Source organism: Lolium perenne, chromosome 5 (assembly GCF_019359855.2).
Source record: "Lolium perenne isolate Kyuss_39 chromosome 5, Kyuss_2.0, whole genome shotgun sequence".
Taxonomy (NCBI): Eukaryota; Viridiplantae; Streptophyta; class Magnoliopsida; order Poales; family Poaceae; genus Lolium; species Lolium perenne.
The window spans coordinates 160,868,486-160,891,853 of NC_067248.2; the positions used below are offsets into that span (position 1 = coordinate 160,868,486).

The window sequence follows — 23,368 nt, forward strand, 5'->3', positions numbered from 1 at the left end:
AGAGTCTTCAACAAGTCAAACAGGTGGGTTGTAGAATCTTGTGACGTGACATTCGATGAAGATGATAGGTCTTTGGAGGAGCGTGATGTCTACGGTGCTTCTATTCTTGTAGACAGTGTTGGGCCTCCAAGAGCAGAGGTTTGTAGAACAGCAGCAAGTTTCCCTTAAGTGGATCACCCAAGGTTTATCGAACTCAGGGAGGAAGAGGTCAAAGATATCCCTCTCATGCAACCCTGCAACCACAAAGCAAGAAGTCTCTTGTGTCCCCAACACACCTAATAGGTGCACTAGTTCGGCGAAGAGATAGTGAAATACAAGTGGTATGAATGAATATGAGCAGTAGTAACGGCGCCGTAAAAGTGCTTGTCTGGCGTGCTTGATGGTAGTAATATTGTAGGAAGTAAAGATGCAAGAAACAAGAAACAAGCAGCGATAGCAGTATTTAGGAACAAGGCCTAGGGATCATACTTTCACTAGTGGACACTCTCAACATTGATCACATAACAGAATAAATAGATAGATGCTAGACTCTACACCCTCTTGTTGGATGATGAACACCACTAACTGTGTAGGATTACACGAACCCTCAATGCCGGAGTTAACAAGCTCCACAATATTCAATGTTCATATTTAAATAACCTTAGAGTGCATAACAGATCAACATAACCAAACCAAGTACTAACATAGCATGCACACTGTCACCTTCACACTACGAAAGGAGGAATAGATCACATCAATACTATCATAGCAATAGTTAACTTCATAATCTACAAGAGATCACAATCATAGCCTACGCCAAGTACTACACGATGCACACACTGTCACCATTACACCGTGCAGGAGGAATAAACTACTTTAATAACATCACTAGAGTAGCACACAGATAAATTGTGATACAAAACACATTGCAATCATAAAGAGATATAAATAAGCACTTCACTATGCCATTCATAACAGCGAATAAATATTCTGTGAAATATAGCCTAAGAGACCCACACGGTGCACACACTGTCACCTTTACACACGTGGGACAAGGAGTCTCCGGAGATCACATAAGTAAAAGTTCACTAGAGGTGTCTCTCCCATAAGACAAACAACATGTTGGGTGAACAAATTACAGTTGGGCAATTGACAAATAAAGAGGGCATGACCATGCACATACATATTATGATGAGTATAGTGAGATTTAATTGGGCATTACGACAAAGTACATAGACCGCCATCCAGCATGCATCTATGCTTAAAAAGTCCACCTTCAGGTTATCATCCGAACCCCCTCCAGTATTAAGTTGCTAACAACAGACAATTGCATTAAGTATTGCGCGTAATGTAACTAGTAACTACATCCTTGAACATAGCACTAATGTTTTATCCCTAGTGGCAACAAAGACATCCACAACCTTAGAACTTTCTCACATCGTCCCAGTATATCAATGGAGGCATGAACCCACTATCGAGCATAAATACTCCCTCTTGGAGTTACAAGCATCTACTTGGCCAGAGCATCTACTAGTAACGGAGAGCATGCAAGATCATAAACAACACATAGACATAACTTTGATAATCAACATAACAAGTATTCTCTATTCATCGGATCCCAACAAACGCAACATATAGAATTACAGATAGATGATCTTGATCATGTTAGGCAGCTCACAAGATCCGACAATGAAGCACAATGGGGAGAAGACAACCATCTAGCTACTGCTATGGACCCATAGTCCAGGGGTAGACTACTCACACATCACTCCGGAGGCGACCATGGCGGCGTAGAGTCCTCCGGGAGATGATTCCCCTCTCCGGCAGGGTGCCGGAGGCGATCTCCTGGATCCCCCGAGATGGGATCGGCGGCGGCGGCGTCTCTGGAAGGTTTTCCGTATCGTGGCTCTCGGTACTGGGGGTTTCGCAACGGAGGCTTTAAGTAGGCGGAAGGGCAGGTCAGGAGGCGGCACGAGGGCCCCACACCACAGGGCCGCGCGGCCAAGGGGGGGCCGCGCCGCCCTAGGGTGTGGCCACCTCGTGGCCCCACTTCGTCTCCTCTTCGGACTTCTGGAAGCTTCGTGGCAAAATAGGACCCTGGGCGTTGATTTCGTCCAATTCCGAGAATATTTCGTTACTAGGATTTCTGAAACCAAAAACAGCAGAAACAAAGCAATCGGCACTTCGGCATCTTGTTAATAGGTTAGTTCCAGAAAATGCAGGAATATGACATAAAGTGTGCATAAAACATGTAGATAACATCAATAATGTGGCATGGAACATAAGAAATTATCGATACGTCGGAGACGTATCAGCATCCCCAAGCTTAGTTCTGCTCGTCCCGAGCAGGTAAAACGATAACACAGATAATTTCTGGAGTGACATGCCATCATAACCTTGATCATACTATTTGTAAAGCATATGTAGTGAATGCAGCGATCAAAACAATGTATATGACATGAGTAAACAAGTGAATCATATAGCAAAGACTTTTCATGAATAGCACTTCAAGACAAGCATCAATAAGTCTTGCATAAGAGTTAACTCATAAAGCAATAATTCAAAGTAAAAGGCATTGAAGCAACACAAAGGAAGATTAAGTTTCAGCGGTTGCTTTCAACTTGTAACATGTATATCTCATGGATATTGTCAACATAGAGTAATATAATAAGTGCAATAAGCAAGTATGTAGGAATCAATGCACAGTTCACACAAGTGTTTGCTTCTTGAGGTGGAGAGAAATAGGTGAACTGACTCAACATTGAAAGTAAAAGAATGGTCCTCCATAGAGGAAAAGCATCGATTGCTATATTTGTGCTAGAGCTTTGATTTTGAAAACATGAAACAATTTTGTCAACGGTAGTAATAAAGCATATGTATCATGTAAATTATATCTTACAAGTTGCAAGCCTCATGCATAGTATACTAATAGTGCCCGCACCTTGTCCTAATTAGCTTGGACTACCGGATCATCGCAATGCACATGTTTTAACCAAGTGTCACAAAGGGGTACCTCTATGCCGCCTGTACAAAGGTCTAAGGAGAAAGCTCGCATTGGATTTCTCGCTATTGATTATTCTCAACTTAGACATCCATACCGGGACAACATAGACAATAGATAATGGACTCCTCTTTTATGCATAAGCATGTAACAACAATTAATAATTCTTCTCATATGAGATTGAGGATATTTGTCCAAAACTGAAACTTCCACCATGGATCATGGCTTTAGTTAGCGGCCCAATGTTCTTCTCTAACAATATGCATGCTTAACCATAAGGTGGTAGATCGCTCTTACTTCAGACAAGACGAACATGCATAGCAACTCACATGAAATTCAACAAAGAGTAGTTGATGGCGTCCCCAGTAAACATGGTTATCGCACAACAAGCAACTTAATAAGAGATAAAGTGCATAATTACATATTCAATACCACAATAGTTTTTAAGCTATTTGTCCCATGAGCTATATATTGCAAAGGTGAATGATGGAATTTTAAAGGTAGCACTCAAGCAATTTACTTTGGAATGGCGGAAAATACCATGTAGTAGGTAGGTATGGTGGACACAAATGGCATAGTGGTTGGCTCAAGTATTTTGGATGCATGAGAAGTATTCCCTCTCGATACAAGGTTTAGGCTAGCAAGGCTTATTTGAAACAAACACAAGGATAAACCGGTGCAGCAAAACTCACATAAAAGACATATTGAAAACATTATAAGACTCTACACCGTCTTCCTTGTTGTTCAAACTCAATACTAGAAATTATCTAGACCTTAGAGAAACCAAATATGCAAACCAAATTTTAGCATGCTCTATGTATTTCTTCATTAATGGGTGCAAAGCATATGATGCAAGAGCTTAAACATGAGCACAACAATTGCCAAGTATCACATTACCCAAGACATTATAGCAATTACTACATGTATCATTTTCCAATTCCAACCATATAACAATTTAACGAAGGAGAAACTTCGCCATGAATACTATGAGTAGAAACTAAGGACATACTTGTCCATATGCTACAGCGGAGCGTGTCTCTCTCCCATAAAGTGAATGCTAGGATCCATTTTATTCAAACAAAACAAAAAACAAAAACAAACCGACGCTCCAAGCAAAGCACATAAGATGTGATGGAATAAAAATATAGTTTCAGGGGAGGAACCTGATAATGTTGTCGATGAAGAAGGGGATGCCTTGGGCATCCCCAAGCTTAGACGCTTGAGTCTTCTTGATATTTGCAGGGGTGAACCACCGGGGCATCCCCAAGCTTAGAGCTTTCACTCTCCTTGATCATGTTGCATCATACTCCTCTCTTGATCCTTGAAAACTTCCTCCACACCAAACTTAGAACAACTCATTAGAGGGTTAGCGACGATAAAAATTAACATGTTCAGAGGTGACACAATCGTTCTTAACACTTCTGGACATTGCATAAAGCTACTGGACATTAATGGATCAAAGAAATTCATCCAACATAGCAAAAGAGGCAATGCGAAATAAAAGGCAGAATCTGTCAAAACAGAACAGTTCGTATTGACGAATTTTATCGAGGCACCAGACTTGCTCAAATGAAAATGCTCAAATTGAATGAAAGTTGCGTACATATCTGAGGATCACTCACGTAAATTCGCATAATTTTCTGAGTTACCTACAAGGAAAACAGCCCAGATTCGTGACAGCAAAGAAATCTGTTTCTGCGCAGTAATCCAAATCTAGTATGAACTTTTCTATCAACGACTTTACTTGGCACAACAAAACACTAAACTAAGATAAGGAGAGGTTGTTACAGTAGTAAACAACTTCCAAGACACAAAATAAAAACAAAGTACTGTAGGTAAAAACATGGGTTGTCTCCCATAAGCGCTTTTCTTTAACGCCTTTCAGCTAGGCGCAGAAAGTGTGTATCAAGTATTATCAAAGGGTGGTGCATTCTCAGCGGGGTGCGGAGTTTTCTCAACCAGGCATAGTATGTTAGATACATAAGTTTTAGCATCTCCCTTTTCATTAGTCTTAGGCGTGCTACTCTCATCAAACAAATTTTCAGGAACAAGCCAAGCATAGTTATTTTCTAGTGCATCATTCATAGCTAAGAGTTTACATGGTATTGGTGCTTTGATCTCCCCTCCATCATTAATATTATTAGTGTACTTTATTCTATCCATATCCATCTTTTCAAGGAGACTAACAAAATTGGTATAAGAACCAAGCATATTAAATTTAGCAAAGACCTTTCTAGCCTCTCTCGCTATACCACCAAATTCTCTAAGAAGGGTATCTAAAACAAAATCTTTCTTTTCCCCTTCTTCCATATCACCAAGTGTGAGAAACATGTGTTGGATTATAGGATTGAGATTAACAAATTTAGTTTCCAACATGCGAACTAAAGCAGCAGCAGCAATTTCGTAGGTAGGGGCAAGGTCTACCAAGTGTCTATCCTCAAAATCGTCAACGGTACTGACATGGTTGAAAAATTCCTCTATATTATTTCTCCCAACTATAGACCCACGTCCTACCGGTATGTCTTTCGTGGTAAAATTAAAAGGAAACATGATGAATCAAGTAAAGTAAATGCAAGTAACTAATTTTTTTGTGTTTTTGATATAGCAAACAAGATAGCAAATAAAGTAAAACTAGCAACTAATTTTTTTGTATTTTGATTTAGTGCAGCAAACAAAGTAGTAAATAAAACTAAGCAAGACAAAAACAAAGTAAAGAGATTGAGAAGTGGAGACTCCCCTTGCAGCGTGTCTTGATCTCCCCGGCAACGGCGCCAGAAATTTGCTTGATGCGTGTTGTTGACACGTCCGTTGGGAACCCCAAGAGGAAGGTGTGATGCGCACAGCGGCAAGTTTCCCTCAGTAAGAAACCAAGGTTTAATCGAACCAGTAGGAGTCAAGAAGCACGTTGAAGGTTGATGGCGGCGGGATGTAGTGCGGCGCAACACCAGAGATTCCGGCGCCAACGTGGAACCTGCACAACACAACCAAAGTACTTTGCCCCAACGAAACAGTGAGGTTGTCAATCTCACCGGCTTGCTGTAACAAAGGATTAACCGTATTGTGTGGAAGATGATTGTTTGCAGAAAACAGTAAAACAAGTATTGCAGTAGATTGTATGCGATGTAAAGAATAGGACCGGGGTCCACAGTTCACTAGAGGTGTCTCTCCCATAAGACAAACAGCATGTTGGGTGAACAAATTACAGTTGGGCAATTGACAAATAAAGAGGGCATGACCATGCACATACATATTATGATGAGTATAGTGAGATTTAATTGGGCATTACGACAAAGTACATAGATCGCAATCCAGCATGCATCTATGCCTAAAAAGTCCACCTTCAAAGTTATCATCCGAACCCCTCCGGTATTAAGTTGCTAACAACAGACAATTGCATTAAGTATTGCGCGTAATGTAACTAGTAACTACATCCTTGAACATAGCACTAATGTTTTATCCCTAGTGGCAACAGCACATCCACAACCTTAGAACTTTCTGTCACTGTCCCAGATATCAATGGAGGCATGAACCCACTATCGAGCATAAATACTCCCTCTTGGAGTTACAAGCATCTACTTGGCCAGAGCATCTACTAGTAACGGAGAGCATGCAAGATCATAAACAACACATAGACATAACTTTGATAATCAACATAACAAGTATTCTCTATTCATCGGATCCCAACAAACGCAACATATAGAATTACAGATAGATGATCTTGATCATGTTAGGCAGCTCACAAGATCCGACAATGAAGCACAATGGGGAGAAGACAACCATCTAGCTACTGCTATGGACCCATAGTCCAGGGGTAGACTACTCACACATCACTCCGGAGGCGACCATGGCGGCGTAGAGTCCTCCGGGAGATGATTCCCCTCTCCGGCAGGGTGCCGGAGGCGATCTCCTGGATCCCCCGAGATGGGATCGGCGGCGGCGGCGTCTCTGGAAGGTTTTCCGTATCGTGGCTCTCGGTACTGGGGGTTTCGCAACGGAGGCTTTAAGTAGGCGGAAGGGCAGGTCAGGAGGTGGCACGAGGGCCCCACACCACAGGGCCGCGCGGCCAAGTGGGGGGCCACGCCGCCCTAGGGTGTGGCCACCTCGTGGCCCCACTTCGTCTCCTCTTCGGACTTCTGGAAGCTTCGTGGCAAAATAGGACCCTGGGCGTTGATTTCGTCCAATTCCGAGAATATTTCGTTACTAGGATTTCTGAAACCAAAAACAGCAGAAACAAAGAATCGGCACTTCGGCATCTTGTTAATAGGTTAGTTCCAGAAAATGCACGAATATGACATAAAGTGTGCATAAAACATGTAGATAACATCAATAATGTGGCATGGAACATAAGAAATTATCGATACGTCGGAGACGTATCATTGGTGTCGATGGAGAAGCCTTCCGGGGGCACTTCCCCGTCCCGGCGGCGTGCCGGAACAGAGACTCCTGTCCCCCAGATCTTGGCTTCGCGATGGCGGCGGCTCTGGAAGGTTTTCTCTGGTTTCGTCGAACGTGGTAGGGTTTTCGTGACGGAGGCTTTAAGTAGGCGGAAGGGCAAGGTCGGTGGAGTCACGAGGGACCCATACAACAGGGCGGCGCGGGCCCTAGCCTGGCCGCGCCGCCTTAGTGTGGCGCCACCTCGTGGTCCCACTTCGTATCTCCTCCGGTCTTCTGGAAGCTTCGTGTGAAAATAGGACCCTGGGCGTTGATTTCGTCCAATTCCGAGAATATTTCCTTACTAGGATTTCTGAAACCAAAAACAGCAGAAAACAACAACTGGCTCTTCGGCATCTTGTTAATAGGTTAGTGCCGGAAAATGCATAAATACGACATATAATGTGTATAAAACATGTAGATATCATCAATAATGTAGCATGGAACATAAGAAATTATCGATACGTCGGAGACGTATCAGCATCCCCAAGCTTAGTTCCTGCTCGTCCCGAGCAGGTAAACGATAACAAAGATAATTTCTGGAGTGACATGCCATCATAACCTTGATCATACTATTGTAAGCATATGTAATGAATGCAGCGATCAAAAACAATGGTAATGACATGAGTAAACAAATGAATCATAAAGCAAAGACTTTTCATGAATAGTACTTCAAGACAAGCATCAATAAGTCTTGCATAAGAGTTAACTCATAAAGAAATAAATCAAAGTAAAGGTATTGAAGCAACACAAAGGAAGATTAAGTTTCAGCGGTTGCTTTCAACTTGTAACATGTATATCTCATGGATATTGTCAATGTAAAGTAATATAACAAGTGCAATATGCAAGTATGTAGGAATCAATGCACAGTTCACACAAGTGTTTGCTTCTTGAGGTGGAGAGAAATAGGTGAACTGACTCAACATAAAAGTAAAAGAAAGGTCCTTCAAAGAGGAAAGCATCGATTGCTATATTTGTGCTAGAGCTTTTATTTTGAAAACATGAAACAATTTTGTCAACGGTAGTAATAAAGCATATGTATCATGTAAATTATATCTTACAAGTTGCAAGCCTCATGCATAGTATACTAGTAGTGCCCGCACCTTGTCCTAATTAGCTCAGATTAACACAGATTATCATTGCATAACATATGTTTCAACCAAGTGTCACAAAGGGGTACCTCTATGCCGCCTGTACAAGGGTCTAAGGAGAAAGTTCACATTGGATTTCTCGCTTTTGATCATTCTTCAACTTAGACACCCATACCAGGACAACATAGACAACAGATAATGGACTCCTCTTTTAATGCTTAAGCATTCAACAGTTAATATTCTCATAAGAGATTGAGGTTTTATGTCCAAACTGAAACTTCCACCATGATTCATGGCTTTAGTTAGCGGCCCAATGTTCTTCTCTAACAGTATGCATACTCAAACCATTTGATTGTGAAAACCGCCCTTACTTCAGACAAGACGAACATGCATAGCAACTCACATGATATTCAACAAAGAGTAGTTGATGGCGTCCCCAGAAAACATGGTTACCGCACAACAAGCAACTTAATAAGAGATAAAGTGCATAAGTACATATTCAATACCACAATAGTTTTTAAGGCTATTTTGTCCCATGAGCTATATATTGCAAAGGCGAATGATGGAAATTTAAAGGTAGCACTCAAGCAATTTACTTTGGAATGGCGGAGAAATACCATGTAGTAGGTAGGTATGGTGGACACAAATGGCATAGTGGTTGGCTCAAGGATTTTGGATGCATGAGAAGTATTCCCTCTCGATACAAGGTTTAGGCTAGCAAGGTTATTTGAAACAAACACAAGGATGAACCGGTGCAGCAAAACTCACATAAAAGACATATTGTAAACATTATAAGACTCTACACCGTCTTCCTTGTTGTTCAAAACTCAATACTAGAAATTATCTAGACTTTAGAGAGACCAAATATGCAAACCAAATTTTAGCAAGCTCTATGTATTTCTTCATTAATGGGTGCAAAGTATATGATGCAAGAGCTTAAACATGAGCACAACAATTGCCAAGTATCAAATTATTCAAGACATTTTACCAATTACTACATGTAGCATTTTCCGTTTCCAACCATATAACAGTTAACGAAGCAGTTTCAACCTTCGCCATGAACATTAAAAGCTAAGAACACATGTGTTCATATGAACCAGCGGAGCGTGTCTCTCTCCCACACAAGGATGAACTTATTCAAACATAAACAAAAACAAACACAAACAGACGCTCCAAGTAAAGCACATAAGATGTGATGGAATAAAAATATAGTTTCAGGGGAGGAACCTGATAATGTTGTCGATGAAGAAGGGGATGCCTTGGGCATCCCCAAGCTTAGACGCTTGAGTCTTCTTGAAATATGCAGGGATGAACCACGGGGGCATCCCCAAGCTTAGACTTTTCACTCTTCTTGATCATAGTATATCATCCTCCTCTCTTGACCCTTGAAAACTTCCTCCACACCAAACTTAAAACAAACTCATTAGAGGGTTAGTGCACAATCAAAAATTTCACATGTTCAGAGGTGACACAATCATTCTTAACACTTATGGACATTGCCCAAAGCTACTGAAAGTTAATGGAACAAAGAAATCCATCCAACATAGCAAAAGAGGCAATGCGAAATAAAAGGCAGAATCTGTCAAAACAGAACAGTCTGTAAAGACGAATTTTAAAGTGGCACCAGACTTGCTCAGATGAAAATGCCCAAATTGAATGAAAGTTGCGTACATATCTGAGGATCACTCAAGTAAATTGGCATAATTTTCTTAGTTACCTACAGAGAATTAGGCCCAGATTCGTGACAGCAAAGAAATCTGTTTCTGCGCAGTAATCCAAATCTAGTATGAACCTTGCTATCAAGGACTTTACTTGGCACAACAATGCAATAAAATAAAGATAAGGAGAGGTTTCTACAGTAGTAACAACTTCCAAGACACAAATACAAAATAAAAGTACTGTAACAAAATAAACACATGGGTTATCTCCCAAGAAGTTCTTTCTTTATAGCCATTAAGATAGCCTCAGCAATTTTAATGATGTACTCGCAAGAAATAAGAGTTGAAGCAAAAGAGAGCATCAAGAAGCAAATTCAAAACACTTTTAAGTCTAACATGCTTCCTATGCATAGGAATCTTGTAAATAAACAAGTTCATGAAGAGCAAAGTAACAAGCATAGGAAGATAAAACCAGTGTAACTTCAAAAATTTCAGCATATAGAGAGGTGTTTTAGTAACATGAAAATTTCTACAACCATATTTTCCTCTCTCTAATAATTTTCAGAGACATCATGAACAAACTCAACAATATAAGTATCACATAAAGCATTCTTATTCACATGCATAAAAGTATCATTACTCTCCACATAAGCATAATCAATTTTATTAGTTGTAGTGGGAGCAAATTCAACAAAGTAGCTATCATTATTATTCTCATCATCAAATATAGGAGGCATAATATAATCATAATCAAATTTATCCTCCATAACAAAGTGTACTAAAAGACCAATATCATTATAATCATCATAAATAGGAGGCAAAGTATCATCAAAGTAAATTTTCTCCTCAATGCTTGGGGGACTAAAAATATCATGCTCATCAAAGCCAGCTTCCCCAAGCTTAGAATTTTCCATATCATTAGCAACAATGGTGTTCAAAGCGTTCATACTAATATGTTCCATAGGTTTTTAAATTTTCGCATCAAACCATCCATGTCTTAAATCAGGAAATAGAATAAGAAGCTCATTGTTGTCCATTATGCCTAACTAGTGTAAACAAGAAACAAAAAGATGCAATTGCAGGATCTAAAGGAAATAGCTTCGAGCACACACACAACGGCAACAGAAAAGTACTTAGTTACCTGGGACCGAAGTATGAATGCCTTTTACCTTTCCTCCCCGGCAACGGCGCTAGAAAAAGTGCTTGATGTCTACGGGTGCTTCTATTCTTGTAGACAGTGTTGGGCCTCCAAGAGCAGAGGTTTGTAGAACAGCAGCAAGTTTCCCTTAAGTGGATCACCCAAGGTTTATCGAACTCAGGGAGGAAGAGGTCAAAGATATCCCTCTCATGCAACCCTGCAACCACAAAGCAAGAAGTCTCTTGTGTCCCCAACACACCTAATAGGTGCACTAGTTCGGCGAAGAGATAGTGAAATACAAGTGGTATGAATGAATATGAGCAGTAGTAACGGCGCCAGAAAAGTGCTTGCTGGCGTGCAGTTGATGGTAGTAATATTGTAGGAAGTAAAGATGCAGTAAAACAGTAAACAAGCAGCGCTAGCAGTATTTAGGAACAAGGCCTAGGGATCATACTTTCACTAGTGGACACTCTCAACATTGATCACATAACAGAATAAATAGATAAGTGCTAGACTCTACACCCTCTTGTTGGATGATGAACACCACTAACTGTGTAGGATTACACGAACCCTCAATGCCGGAGTTAACAAGCTCCACAATATTCAATGTTCATATTTAAATAACCTTAGAGTGCATAACAGATCAACATAACCAAACCAAGTACTAACATAGCATGCACACTGTCACCTTCACACTACGAAAGGAGGAATAGATCACATCAATACTATCATAGCAATAGTTAACTTCATAATCTACAAGAGATCACAATCATAGCCTACGCCAAGTACTACACGATGCACACACTGTCACCATTACACCGTGCAGGAGGAATAAACTACTTTAATAACATCACTAGAGTAGCACACAGATAAATTGTGATACAAAACACATTGCAATCATAAAGAGATATAAATAAGCACTTCACTATGCCATTCATAACAGCGAATAAGTATTCTGTGAAATATAGCCTAAGAGACCCACACGGTGCACACACTGTCACCTTTACACACGTGGGACAAGGAGTCTCCGGAGATCACATAAGTAAAATCCACTTGACTAGCATAATGACATCTAGATTACAAGCATCATCATATGAATCTCAATCATGTAAGGCAGCTCATGAGATTATTGTATTGAAGTACATAGGAGAGAGATGAACCACATAGCTACCGGTGCAGCCCCGAGCCTCGATGGAGAACTACTCCCTCCTCATGGGAGACAGCAGCGTTGATGAAGATGGCGGTGGTGTCGATGGAGAAGCCTTCCGGGGGCACTTCCCCGTCCCGGCGGCGTGCCGGAACAGAGACTCCTGTCCCCCAGATCTTGGCTTCGCGATGGCGGCGGCTCTGGAAGGTTTTCTCTGGTTTCGTCGAACGTGGTAGGTTTTTCGCGACGGAGGCTTTAAGTAGGCGGAAGGGCAAGGTCGGTGGAGTCACGAGGGACCCACACAACAGGGCGGCGCGGGCCCTAGCCTGGCCGCGCCGCCTTAGTGTGGCGCCACCTCGTGGCCCCACTTCGTATCTCCTCCGGTCTTCTGGAAGCTTCGTGTGAAAATAGGACCCTGGGCGTTGATTTCGTCCAATTCCGAGAATATTTCCTTACTAGGATTTCTGAAACCAAAAACAGCAGAAAACAGCAACTGGCTCTTCGGCATCTTGTTAATAGGTTAGTGCCGGAAAATGCATAAATACGACATATAATGTGTATAAAACATGTAGATATCATCAATAATGTAGCATGGAACATAAGAAATTATCGATACGTCAGAGACGTATCAGAGCGAAGTGCTTCTTGTGAGAAAGGAGATGCAATTCCCCCGGATGCCATAGGAAGGATGGGTGTTGGCATTCGCCGACCCCAAGAGCTACCTTCTATGAGTACCGGGGAAGGACCAAGTTCCACCCAAGTGGAGCCATCTACACCACAAGGCCAAGCTTCTTCCGTTGATCTTACAAATGCAAGCCAACCTCTACCACAACCTCAAGTTCAACCTCAACATCTACAACAACAATCAAGTACGAGCTCACCTCAACAAGATCAAGAACAACATCTACCACAAGCTCAAGAACAACACTCACCACAAGCTCATCTACAACAACAACCAACATCAATCAAGGCCAAGCTTCAAGTTCTTCTCCGAATGGTTCGGGGATGATCTATATGGACAATACCATTCCTCGTACCCCCGAGTCATCCGGATCTCATGATGATGATGTCCACTTCAACAACAATGAAGGTCAAGGCGAGGACCTAAACCGTGATGAAAGCCAAGATGATCCACAAGAATCTACTCCTTTAGCCATCACTCGCCATGAAGATCCTATTGCAAGACACTTGCGCCTCAAGTCCCATTCTTTGAGTAATGTCATTGGTGATCTAAAGAGCAAAGTAACCACCCGGAGGCAACTAGCAAACTTTTGTGAGCACCATGCCTTTGTCTCTATGGTGGAACCACTCAAAGTTAATGAAGCTCTTGAAGATCCCGATTGGTTGAATGCAATGCAAAGGAACTCAACAACTTCAAGAGGAATGATGTGTGGACTCTCATGAAGCGACCCGATCATTGCCGCAATGTTATCGACACCAAATGGGTCTTCAAGAACAAGCAAGATGAATATGGCATGGTCATCCGCAACAAAGCAAGATTGGTGGCACAAGGCTATTCTCAAGTCGAAGGCGTGGACTTTTGTGAAACCTTTGCACCCGTTGCAAGGCTTGAGTCCATCCGTATCCTTTTGGCCTTTGCCTCTCATCATGGCTTCAAGTTGCAACAAATGTTTGAGGTGTCAATGATGGGTGAACTCAAGTACTTCCTTGGGTTTGAGATCAAGCAAATGGGACAAGGCACCTTCATCAATCAAGCAAAATATCTCCAAGATATGCTCAACCGCTTCGACATGAAGGGCTCCAAGGGGATTGGAACTCCAATGCATCTCAAGTGTCAACTCTCTCTTGACGAGACCGGCAAGGCGGTGGATCCCAAGCTCTACCGTTCGATGATAGGTTCGCTTCTTTACCTTTGTGCCTCTCGCCCGGATATAATGTTAAGTGTTGGTATGTGTGCACGGTTTCAAGCAAGCCCGAAGGAAAGCCACGTTGTGGCGGTCAAGAGGATCTTTCGATATTTAGTTGATACCCCACACTTCGGACTATGGTACCCAAGGGACACGGACTTTGCTTTGGTTGGCTTCACCGACTCCGATTGGGCGGGCGACAAGGTTGATAGGAAGTCTACATCCGGAGCTTGTCACTTTCTTGGAAGATCCTTGGTGTGTTGGTCCTCGAAGAAGCAAAATTGTGGCTCCGTCTCCACCGCGGAAGCCGAGTATGTTGCCGCGGCAAGTAGTTGTGCTCAAATCTTATGGATGAGGCAAACCTTGCGGGATTATGGCCTCGAGTATAGCAAGGTGCCTCTCTTGTGTGACAATGAGAGCGCAATCAAGATCGCCTACAATCCGGTTCTTCATGGCAAGACGAAGCACATTGAGATAAGGAACCACTTCATCCGGGACCACATTGCACGTGGAGAAATTGTTCTATCCTTCATTGGCACCAAGGAGCAATTGGCGGACATCTTCACAAAGCCCTTGGACGAGAAGCGTTTCATTGAGTTGAGGCATGAGCTAAATATCATTGATCCGTCGAACTTTGCTTGACCGTCATGCGCACATACCACTCTCAAACTATATATCTAGATGAAAGGCACACATGAACATAGGGGGAGTGCGGTTTAAATATATTGAGCTATCCCTCCCCCCATAATGCATAAAGAAATCCAAAACATATGCTATTCGTCAATTAAGTGACTTATGAGCTTCATGTTGAGTTGTAGTCCGTGAGTCCTAGATACATCTACGCGACCTCACACTACTACACTCTTACACGGTGGCTTCGGCCACCAACCTCCTCTTTGAGGAGTTTTTCGATTCTTTGTGTTTCTTTGTGACCTTCTTTTTGTCCTTCTTCTTTACTTTCTTTTTCTTCGTGGTGTGGCCGTCTAGCCTCTTGTGTGAGACTAGCACCTCCTCAACGCAGACATACTCCCTTTTGTGGGAGGAACTACGGAAAACAAACCTCGCCTCGTCTCCGCGCCCTCCGGTTGTCCCGCTCCTTACTCTTACTATCTTGTGATTGTTCCTTTGCTTGTTGCACTTGTTCTAGGATCATTGTAGGATCACCAACACCACTAAAGCAATCACCTTTATCTTCCGTTGCACTAAAATTGAAAAAGACTAAAACTTGACGTAGCAACCATTCACCCCCCCCCCCCCCCCCCCCTCTTGTTCGCTATGATCCATTCACCTTGTTTCAAGCTGAATACAAAAACTATGCGACTTTGCAATATCAAATAAAGAACCATGCTAAACATAATTATCCCATTACAAGGAAGGTTATACTGGGGAACTAATACGATCTATTCTAATCAATGAATGGAAACTTGACCACATGATATATCAATCACTAACACCTATAAATAACCTAAGAAATAAATAATCGAGCCATACAATCATGGTTTTTGAGTCGCCGACTAATCGCCGACTAATCGCCGAGTCGTCGTGGCGTGGCTGGGTCGCGCAGGCGACTTGACTCACGCAGCAAGTCGCGCCACGTCACTGGCTCAACGGCGACTTCCTGCGACTATACAGCGGCTCAGGAGGAGAGGCTCGAGCCGCCACCGGATTTCAGAGAGAAAGGGGGAGAAAGTGCAGAGCTCAGGAGGTTGCAAGGCCGGCGACGGTAGGAGGAAGGAGAGGGTCGCGCGGCGAGGCTGCGAGGCTGGCTGCCTCCGTCCGCCGCCGGTCGCCGCCGCTCCTCGCCGTCGGTGCAGAGGAAGGAGAGGGTACGAGGGCAGAGGGCAGAGGGGAGAGGCTCGAGCGAGGCTGCGTGGTGGCTGCTGGCTGGCAGCGCTAGGAGGATTCATGACTTCACGTGGTGGCTGCTAGGTTTAGCAAGCGAGAGTGAGGGTCTGACTTCTGAGTGGTTAGTTGGGCCGTGCTGGGCCTGGCTGGGATAGATAACAGGCCAAGTTTGCTCATATGCTATCAGTGGGCTATGCAAATGAGAGAAATACGTGGTGTAGTGCCATTTCTACTGCCATGGCGACTTAGGGCGACTATACAAGCCCTAGTCGCTGAGTCAAGTCACCAAGTCACGAGTCTCAGCCTCGGCGACTTGACTTGACTCGGCAACTCAAAAATCATGCATACAATCACCATGCACCATTGTAAACAACACAATTAGCTATACCGTCTATAAGACATCCATCAGAGAAATAATCTAGGGCCTCACGCACATCCATCAGAGAAATAATCTAGGGCCTCACGCTTCAAATATTCGCTTCTTCTTCATCTGAGTCTAGCAGCTAGTCATCTTCAGCGAACTCGTGGTCAAATAAATAAGCACATGTAGAACACTTCATTTAGAAGTGTGCCTTGAAGCGCAAACCCCATACATTCCTAATTGATAAACGTTTTGTAGAACACTTCATAGTAAGATGACAGAACAAAGAGAATACAGTAATTCACGTGCCCTTCTTAACTTGTAAACTACTATGTGGATCAACAGTAGCAGCCATTTTTTTACAATACAATCATGAAAATGAAACATGAGTAAACAAAAGTTACTACTGTAGTTTATATGTGGTCAGACTACACTCACAGAAACAGAATTCAGATATAATTTACATAGAAATGGTATCTGACATGACAAATAGGCTGCCCTGCCCACTACAAAGGAAATACAGGCTAATGTAAAAGAGTTGTGCGTGAGTTCATATTGAGAAAATGCTTGTATTTTCTGCAATGAACAGTAGCAGATTAGTAATACCTTTTTGTTGTCCCCATGATTTGCATCTGTGTTAGGTGGAACGACTCCAGCAGCCTGCTAACCTGTAGGAACGGATGTTTAAAAGGCTACAACAAAACAATACGAGTACAAAGGACCTATAGTTCAGATGAAAATATAGCTTTCTTGTTAATGGCCAGCGCTGGTGCAAATAATAACTGAGTAGCATATTCCGGCTGAAGTGACGAGCTAGCACAGATAATTTCTTTCTAGGAAACAAAATTTCCAGAAGCAAAAAGCTTGGTCATTTATGCATTGATTATAGCTTTCTTTCGAAGTTGTACAAGTTGCACAAATAACGACAAATTAAGTGGCATATCATCGATGGGAAATGTTTCAGTTTCTAATTCTATCGAGGAATCAAAATCTGTAGTAGCTTTGGAAATAAACCGACATGGATTCAATTATTGGTGGTCGCCGACCACCGAGCTTACATATGACTTTCCAAAAAAACTGAGCTATCATCAACCATTATCCAAAGAGGAAAAAAAATCACAAATATGAGTAGCATCTTGTATCTGTAAAAACAAGCACACTCCTTCATTTCAATGGAATGCTTGTGCAACCTGAACCAGTTTACATTACCAAATAGACAGGTTAGTTTCCTTTAGGACTGATTAACCGAAGATACTTATTTGGGTGCCCTCAACAAATTACTATGACCATATCTAGGAGTAGCTCAACTCAAGTGGGTAGTAAGCAGTGGCAGTATCCAGTTACTAAAACAAATAAGAGTAGGTATATATGATAGAATCTGAATCCATTATTAGAAGGTACAAAAGCTACTTGAAAGATAGAATTGTTTGAGAGTAACTAAGTATTCTGCTTTCTGTAGATCAAAAGGACCCTTGTAATATAAATCAAGGCTTGACACACACTAAGGTAGGTATAGACCGAAAGTGGTGGACCGAATGTTTTCGGTACATATCTTGCAGTCGGAACGATGGATGAAATCAGAAGCAAATGAATCTAACATACTGAAACCAACAAATAGGAATAACTTCAACATGCCATAGCCAAAAAAAACATGCCATAGCTGAGTTAACAGGGAGAGCATATTATGCATAATGATCAGTGCATAATTGTACAATAATAGTCCACATAATAAGATGAGGGGTGGCCTCTCTATTGGACAGGTATGTACCTGTGAGCCTGTGATGTTTGACACATCCCATAACAAGGACCCAAGAATGGGGGGCAAAAGAATAAGCAATGTAACAGAAGACCCCACTACATAGCATAGCATGGGGTAAGGAAGTTCAGATATATTGTAGTGTTTATCTAGGACACATGAATTTTATGTAGGTAAAAGGAAATGAAAAGCCATTCTAGTTGGTTATCATGATGGTAGACAGGCTACAAAACAATTGCATTGAGAATATCTTAGTGCACACATGTACTTCTAGAACAGGATATGTATAGATATATGGGTTAACAGATAGGTTGATAGTACCTCGTAGGTTTTTTGTGTTTCTCTACTTATCCAGGTTCATGCAACGGCGGACATGGTTCATATGGTTGACAGAAACACTACGGTTCTTATGCTTCATATGGTTGCTAGAAACACTGCGGTTTTGAGGTACAGACTAAAATGAGACCAAGAATAAGTACTGAGATAGGGGGCGTGTTTTGACGAACAATGCCCAATTTTCCAAAGGGTGACTTTTTAGGCTTATTGCTTTGTAAACCAGTGGGTGGGAAATGAGGTTTTGGAGTTCTGGTTGATTAGCACTTGGAGATAGATTGTGTGGCAAAGTATCAGCAAACTTCCAATAATTGCTCTAGCAATAGCAGGCATAGAAGACAAATTCTCCAACGTAATTGCCGTCATTACTGGATCCAAGATTCAGAAATACAATGGTCTCTAAATGATCACTGCCTTCTATGACGGAATGGCAAGCATGTCCACCCAATGCTACAAAAATCAGTATGATAATTAAACACTACTTGCAGAGTTTTTCTCAAGTCAAATCCAATGCAAATGGCATGTCATTGGTCTATTCGACATCTTTCAAACAAAAAGACGGTGAAAGAGGATATCCATATCATTTGCATGATGAATCACCAAGAATTACCCGAGGGAAAATCCTAACAGCATACATCCATCAATTGACTTGTTAGTGAAAACCATGTTACCCTCCTTCTGATCATATAGACATTACATGTAAAAAAAGGTAGATCATGGATTCCTAATGAGAGAACCGAACCTTAAACTACACGAAATCTCAATGACAAGCTATCCTTCTCATCATGATACCTATTATCTCCATCATAAATTACCCCTATATCCACTGAGATAAAATCTTCAGCGAAGCTATTCCTTAAATGTGTTTTAATATAAAGAAGTCCACCTACAAAATGAAAAACCCAGTATAGGCTGACTGCCTTCCATATCATTAGGAGGAAAAAATAGACCTCAATTCAAGCAGCAGGTGTAATAAAAGCAACAGTTTTAAGTATAAAGAAGTCTCATGTGCAGAATGAATTTTCATGCAAATCAACCACCATAATAGTGTTTTTTTATTACTCTTTCCAAACAACACGAAGTTGACAAGCGAACAAGGAAAATAATGTACATAACGGAGTGATATACCAGAGGATTTAGCATGGTCGGTCATGTTGCTCCACCTCACTCCTTTCAAGCCATCCACCATTCACGACGATGCAGCCATCCGCACACCATCTCCTTGTCGCGGATGCACAAGCAACATGCGTTCTTGAGATGCAGCCAACGGACAGAGCAATACCTGCAGAGAGAACACGGTAAGGTCATGCATCAAATTGTCAAGGAAAATCTAGAAGGGATAAGTCCAAATGATCGAAAGCTCACCACAACCAGTATCAAATTGGGAAGTGTCCATCATTTATCTTCTCGCCATCCCCACGGAGATGCAACGCCACATGCTGAAGTGTTCCGACTGAGAACTCACGGTCTGCCTTCTCGTGCAGTGCGGCTGCAGCCCATATAAAACCTGCAAAGCAGTGAGACGACATTCAGATCCTAGTGGTGCACATGGTTCCAATAAATTGGGAATAAGATTGCACTTTTAGGCAACAGGGTGACTGGGTGAGCATCATCCGCCATCCAGGACCATCCGACCAGCTATCTTCCCCAACTCCCCAAGGCTCCAAAACAGCAGCTGCAAGTATTGTAAAACAAAGAGAAGACAAAGTAAATCATCTATGGGTTTCCATCACCAATTTGTCAAAAACCACAGAAGTGCAGCATGTGTATTGACTACCATGTAGAAGAACAACCATTCTCTGACACCGTCCTTGGTGTTAGCATCTTGTCAAACACCTCACAAGCACACAAAAGTTAATAACCTCATCTCGCCCTCCACCATGGCCGTCCCATCCGGCCCTGTCCTCACCGCTCACCCTCTGCGCCGCCGTCTACCTCCGGGATGTGCCCCTGCAGCGCCTCCTCGCGCCCGCCACCGAGCTCCCCGCCGCTCACCCTCTGCGCCGCCTTCTACCTCCAGGATGTGCCCCAGCAGCGCCTCCTCGCGCCCACCACCGAGCTCCCCTGCTGGCTCGTGGCGGCGGTGAGAGGGGCATACGGGGCGTGCCGTACGCTGGTCTTGCGCCCAAGGGCGACGCCGCCCCGCTCGCGCCTGGCCGCGCGGCCGAAGACCCGCTCGTGCCTTGCGTTGTGGTCGCACCTGGCTGCGCCCAAGGCTAGAGGCATGAGGTCGCCCGGCGGCGGGGATGGAGACGCGAGGGGGAGGGAGAAGGCCAGAGACGGCTGGGAGAGACGCGATAGGGTTTGGTTGGTCGGCTCTACCTTTTTTTCCCCGCTCCTGATATTTCTTTCCTCTCCCTCAGCTGAGCCAGTCACGCGACGCCACGTGGCCCAACCGCTGAAGGGAAAGTGAGGCCGACGCCCAGCCCTTGCTCGCCTGGTGGCATGTCGTGGATCGCTGTGAGGCCCCCGTGGGGGGCATCATATATACTTTCAGATGTTAGGATCGGTGAATTTTGGTTTTTTAATCACTACCACAGTTAGCAAGGTCGGTTTCATTAGAATATTATTAAGCATGGATGTTGTGTCATCTGATGTGTAAGGTACCATGTTCTATATGTTATGTTGTATGCAGTGCCAGATCTACTCTTAGCTCAGGGATGCACTATGTTCTAATTGGATTAAAATAATTTGTTAAATAGTAGCATTTTTCACCACTTATGTCATCGTGTATTGTTTGATCTGTATGTTCGTGTGTATTGCATAGCTTCACCGGGTCCATTGTATAAGCACAATTAATTTCATGTGTTAGATCTAGACATTACTATTTTTTCAATATGTTTCCCGTTGCTTGCCGAAGAAGTACACTAGGCTTGCAATGATGGTAGCGAAAACTCACCCTTTGTTTTTTTTACTAGGGGAGGTATACCTCATAATCCGTATTTTAAGGTCGAATGTATTAACTGGCTGATAGTAAGATTGAAGCCACTCTCAGAGGCACCTCTCCTGCTGATCCTGCTCATGCTCATAGCTATACTATAGCTATCATCCTATGACAGGGATTGTATTTTGGTGACACTGCATACAAATATGATTGGCTGATTAGGACCATTGGTGTTTCATGTTTCACTCCGAATCACTCTGACCCCAAATTATTTCTCCATAACCAGTTTAAATCTAGCTATCATGTGTTTGGTATGTTCATGTTCTAACTGCAAAGATTTGTTTGTGCAATTTGTTTCGACTGAAATACCAACATCTTGTTATAAGGATTTGCAAACCGTCGCTATTGCGGTGTTTTGGTGCACTGCATAAGACACTTTTTAAATTAAGAGTGCCTTCTGCAGTGTTGCCAGAATAACACAAAGGTGACGAGAAGATCACTGAAGGTTCTCAATGAAGGTTGACCATTTGCAACAGAACTTTCTATTGCATGGCGACAACGACGTAACCAAGAACTATTATTGTAGAACTCTCATTTCTATAACTAGCAGTTAATCTGTGTCAAAATACATGTGTACACCTCATGTGGTGTATAAAATGTACAATCAAGTATAAATGAGTTTTGTTACTTTGCTGTGAATGCAATATTGAGTTATGGGCTTCTGGGAATAGTTGAGCATTGCTTGTTGCATATATGAAACATCAATGATGTTGGCAGAAACTAAATGTCTGGTTAGAAACAACGTGTGCCATATTTTGGATGCATACGCCTAAATTAACAACAACATTTACGATCTTCCAGTCTGCTTAAGGTCAAAAAGGGAGCACTGTGTGTAACGGAATAGCCTATCGCACATGATTTCACGTAATGAACCGTGTGCGACATTGGATCCCATCGCACATAGTTTTGGTAACCGTGTGCTTTGTTTTGGCGTATCGCCCACCCTCGCCTTGCGACTGTTAGGTTTACCGTGTGTGACAGGTCATTTCAGCCCTCTGTGAAGGCTCGATTTGTATACTAGTGCATATTGACGCTTCTGTTTCGTCTAGAGGGTGTCTTGGGGTATGCGATATTTCCGGTTTCTGGTTGATGGATGGTTCTCGCTCGCGTCTTAAGTTCAGAAAGCCATATTGATATGATCTTCACTTATTGTTGGGTTTGTAGATGCTACGTGATAATTTCAGATTGTCTAATATAAGATCTTTGCTAGACCTTTACTCCCTTCATTCCAATAAATAAGGCGTTCTCGTTTTTCGCGTTTTTTCTTTGACCAAAAAATACGACAAATATATAAAGATTGATGATATAAAATTACCACCATTAGAAAGTATGTTTCAATACGAATGTAATAATACTAATTACGTACGTATAACATAATCAAGATTTTGTTGCTCAATTTTTACGGTTAAAGTTCATCTTGAAATACGTGTGCACCTTATTCATTAAAACAAAGGTAGTATTAAATAATATAATAAAGAAACTGTCTATATGGATCGATGCAGATGATGGAGCATAGTCCTTTTCTAAAAAACAATGAAGTCCTCTCTTATTGACAGAGTTGGCTGTGTGGGATTCGCAGTAATTAACTTAGTTCTGTCGTAATGCCTAAACTAAATCTCTCTTCCGTTTCTAGAAAACAAAATCGTGCTCACTCCGCGGCTGAACCTGTACACACTCTACCGTACCTTTTTCTTTTTCTTTTTCTTTTTCTTTTTCTTGACAGAGACGCTTTGTGAAGGATTTGACTAATCTGGTTCCTCGATCAGATCCCATCGTCCACGTACATAGTCACCATCACCACACCTTGTCACATAGT

General features: G+C 42.4%; 1 long non-coding RNA gene across 2 annotated transcripts; it reads right to left on the bottom strand.

The window, feature by feature from the left end:
* Nucleotides 1–19,347: 19,347 nt before the first annotated feature.
* LOC127300403 (uncharacterized) lies at nt 19,348–20,916 on the bottom strand. Of its 2 annotated transcripts, XR_007851214.2 has the most exons (4): nt 20,386–20,916; nt 20,189–20,283; nt 19,974–20,115; nt 19,348–19,890 (listed from the first exon to the last, which is right to left on the bottom strand). It is a non-coding gene; the product is annotated as an uncharacterized lncRNA (long non-coding RNA). The 2 variants fall into 2 exon arrangements; XR_011745177.1 differs by having other exon boundaries at nt 19,974–20,283.
* Nucleotides 20,917–23,368: the final 2,452 nt, after the last annotated feature.